General features: G+C 37.1%; 1 non-coding gene across 1 annotated transcript; it reads left to right on the plus strand.

Annotated features, from left to right (window-relative positions):
* The first annotated feature begins 564 nt into the window (after window positions 1-564).
* Window positions 565-637, plus strand: Trnak-cuu (transfer RNA lysine (anticodon CUU)). Its single transcript has one exon. It is a non-coding gene; the product is annotated as a tRNA-Lys (tRNA).
* Window positions 638-4,324: the final 3,687 nt, after the last annotated feature.

A 4,324-nucleotide genomic window follows, 5' to 3' on the forward strand; every position in this document is an offset into this window, starting at 1 on the left:
ATAATCCTTTCTACTATAGGCACAAAGGCTGAAATTTTAGGGGTGGAGTCGAGTCGATTATGTCGACCTAAGTACACAACTGGTACTTATTTTATCAACCCCGAAAAGATGAAAAGCAAAGACGACCTCGGCGGAATTTGAATTCGGAACGTAGCGACAGACGAGATACCGCTTAGCATTTCGCCCGGCGTGCTAACGCTTCTGCCAACAACAACAACGACAACAACAACAATTCTGTCTACTATAAGCACGAGGCTAAAATTTTGATGGCAGGCGTTAGCTGATTATATCGACTTCAGTGTTCAACTGGTACAAAAAAAAAAAACCAATTAGGAAATAGTAGAAACTATAAAACATGGCACATATTAATAATAAACAACAATATTTTGTCTTTTCTATATTTTAAGATGAAATTTGTCAAGTATATGTTGATCGTTTTGTCAATCCAACAACAGACTTGCAATAATGTGGTATGTTTACAAAATCAGCTCTTACGACCTGCTATCAATTTATCTGTTTGCGATAAGCTTAGTTATTATTATTTACAGTAAGCTTTAGCAAGTAGCCCGGCTAGCTCAGTCGGTAGAGCACGAGACTCTTAATCTCGGGGTCGTGGGTTCGAGCCCCACGTTGGGCGAATAGCTTTTGTCAAAAATAACCTTTTCTTCATATATTTCCTAATTGATAAATATCACCTTTGTTATTCAGTCAGCCCTATATACAGATAACAAATTAACAACGTCTCAAGTTTCGTCCTCAAGCAGTAGCATGGACAAAATATGAACCATTGACCTCTTGAAATCAAAAATCGTTCTCGGCTTGATTTTAATTTTGTGTGCCAAACTAAACAATATGTACTGGTGCTTCATGTTGAGTATCTCTCCTGTTCTAGGTATACTATACGTTAGTGAGACAAAAGAAAAAAGTTACTTATACAACAGAATTAAAGAATTAGCAAAGGATTTCAGGTTCGATCTTAATGTACAGCACCGTGAGCAAGTGTCTACTTTCGGAACCTCGGCTCGACCCGACCCTCGTGAGTAAAAATTGGGTAGATGGAATTTATACAGTAGGTCTCTTTCCAGCTGTGGCTGTCTTATGTCATTTTCTGGAATAGTGTATCAAGAACTACATCATTCAATGTATTCATCTTATTTTTTGTGTTGTTAGACCGTCGGGTATGAGGTGAGGAATATTTGGATCTATTTCTAATGATTCGAGCAGCCACTTAGAACCTTCTTCATTAACACGTGGTATGAGTAGTTGTAGATAATGTTGAGTGTAGCGTTTTCCTTCAAGCCCTGAGAGTTAACTATATTAGTGCTTGGAAATATGAATGGTATACTCTACAACACAGCAAAGAAATTGTTCAGACCATTGGAAAGAGAAAACAGAAATGTATTCATACATTCAGAGTACGTGTAGTAGAAAAAAAAGAAAGAAAGAAAGAAAGAAAGAAAGGAAAGAAAGAAAGAAAGGGAAGAAAGAAAGAAAGGAAAGAAAGAAAGAAAGGGAAGAAAGAAATAAAGAAAGAAAGAAAGGAAGGAAGGAAGAAAGAAAGAAAGAAAGAAAGAAAAAAAGAAAGAAAGAAATGTGTGGAATTCACAACTAGGCGTACATTCCCTTAAGAGCTTTAACACGAATCAATATGTTACTGACAATAACAACGCGATGGCGTCAATCGGACAAGTAACCGGAAGTGTCACCATAATTGTTTATTAAGCGAACACACAGTTTTTGAAAGTCACAACAAATATAAATACAGGAAAAAAGGCGACTAAAGTCATTTGTTCATATGTAAATAAAATATTCATTGAACTAAAACCTTTTATCACACATGACAGCCCACTCAACACGAGTATAATATACAATATAGAAGCCCAAGCTTTATTCCTAGAAGAAAAGACAAACATCGCCATGATGATGGGATAACATAGACTGCGATTATACATCTTGTATCTTGTCATAACATTCAACCAGCATCCAGAAAATTATTGCAAGTATGTAAAACAAAGCAAAACATTATCAGTGACACACACATACACACACAGGCGCACACAGTCGTGTATTCACACATACTTATGCCTACTTCTACAGTTCTCTCAGACCACACACCTCAAGTATGTCATCTTCAGTTTCTTTCAAAAAACTATCATGTGATTTTGACGCATAACACATCGTCGTGCAATAAACAAAACACTGATAACACGCCAACTGACACGACGAAGTCTCGTCTGATCTATCAGTATGCTAAAATGCTTCCATCGTCACCATTCACAAATCGTAAACCATGCAAGTTATATAACTTGTCTCCTGACACGGGATTTTGTTCTGCAAACTTACCTCTTAAAATCACTTGGGGAAACAATCCCTTAACTCCCTTCAATCTACCCACCCATCCTTCAGCTCAGTATATTCACACGTTTACAATACACATACGAACTATAAAACTATTTAAAAACAAATAAAAAGCGAATTGAGCTACAAATACGCACAAAACTGAAGTAAATATAAAAGCTACTTACTCTTTTACTCTTTTACCCACGTTAGCCTATGAGTTGTGGCCATGCTGAGGCATGGACATTGAAGATGATGTTTATAGTACCTTAGTTTCTCAAGCGTCACCCATTTAAGTACTAACTAGGTACAATGATGTTTAACTTTGGTCGTCGGACACAAACCGATGCAGCCAACGACATGGCTGTATGAAAAATTTGGTTTCAAAATTTGGCTTAAGGCTAGTAATTTTAGGGGCTGAGGTAAGTTGATTGCATCGACTCCAGAGCTCAACAGGTTCTTATTTTATCCAATCCCAAAATAGGAAAAGCAAAGTGGACCTCGGTGGATTTTGAACACAAAACTTAAAGTGCCGGAAGAAATGCCGCTAAGCATCCATCCTTTTTATGTTGTAGTTTGAGGAAAATTTGGTTGCTATTTCTAGTTGGTTGAGTAATCATTACAGACTCCTCCAGTAGCTCTAACGGTGTCATTGAGATAGTCTGTAATAAGACACAGGGACAGGAACCACAGAACAAGAGGTAAGTTCCTGTCAAGCTGTGCCTGCAACACAGTTTCAGACTGACTGAAGTCTTTTCACTGCACCTACACCGTCAATGTTCTTGTGAAAAGCCTGAACCTTCCCAACATCTAAAGCAGTGGTTCTCAACTGATTTTTAACCTATGAACCCCTTTGGTTACTGTTTTATTCTAGTGGACCCCACCGCCATAGCCATTCGATGTTCAAAAACTAGTTTTATAGAAACTTCTTTCAAAATTCCTATTTTGTTTTTTACACATTAACTAGTGTAGGTTGAACTATGTAAAACGCAGGGACGTACCGCCTAGGTAGGCAGTGCCTACCTTGAATAAAATAGATCAATAGCAACATTTTCCTTCTATGGCAAAATATGCACCTAATTCAATAAAATTATGAAGGTTACTCTGATTACTATGCTTAAAATGCAAAATATATTATTTTTTTGTAGATTAGGTGGGCATAATTCATCCCTATCTCAGTATTTAAGCTACGTATAGTACTGCTGTAGTACACGTGCTGCGTACATTCCTACGTTTTCTTTGCGTGCTATAAAAGCAGAAGTAAATCTGCCTTCAACTCAGTCACGCGGCTGTGTTTCGCTTATTTTTTGTGCTTTATTACATAAATGTCACCAACTGCTTACCCTGAATAATTACTGACGGCATGTGCCTGGTATAATGTTAGAGAAAGAAACCTTGCTGTTTTTTTTTTTAAATAAATACATCTAAAGCAAAGGACCCCTAACATGCTACTGTGGTCACCCAATTTACTATTTTGCTTGAGTGGACCTCCAAAATCTTATACGAATTCCCTCTTCAGGGTCCATATGGACCACGGCTGAGAATCACTGACTTAAAGTATATGCCGTCATGATTAATCTTGAGCAAGAGTAAGGAATATCCTCAATCGCATTCAAAGCTGAAACAGCTCAGTGTCGAAGCTTCTAAATACCCAGATGAAAATAACAACTGAAGATCGACAGGAAGTAATTTAATGAGTTATATATAGATTTATAAAATTAACAATTTAAAAATTCAGTATTATTTTAGGATAGACGCACCTCTTAGTTTTCAATGGAAATGCAATTTACTCCTGGTACTAAAGAGACGACTCCGACCCCGTCACTCAGTTCTTGCCACGAGTTTCAACTGTTTATTTAACTTGTTTGTAATTAGATTTTTTTTAAAGACAAGATAAAGGCTAACAAGGATCTTTGTAGCAGAGAGAAGGCCAAGGACATTCAAGTGAATCGACTCTGATCGAACAGATGAAGCTCTTTTGTGTTTT

The sequence above is a fragment of the Octopus bimaculoides genome, chromosome 3 (assembly GCF_001194135.2).
Source record: "Octopus bimaculoides isolate UCB-OBI-ISO-001 chromosome 3, ASM119413v2, whole genome shotgun sequence".
NCBI classification, from domain to species: Eukaryota; Metazoa; Mollusca; class Cephalopoda; order Octopoda; family Octopodidae; genus Octopus; species Octopus bimaculoides.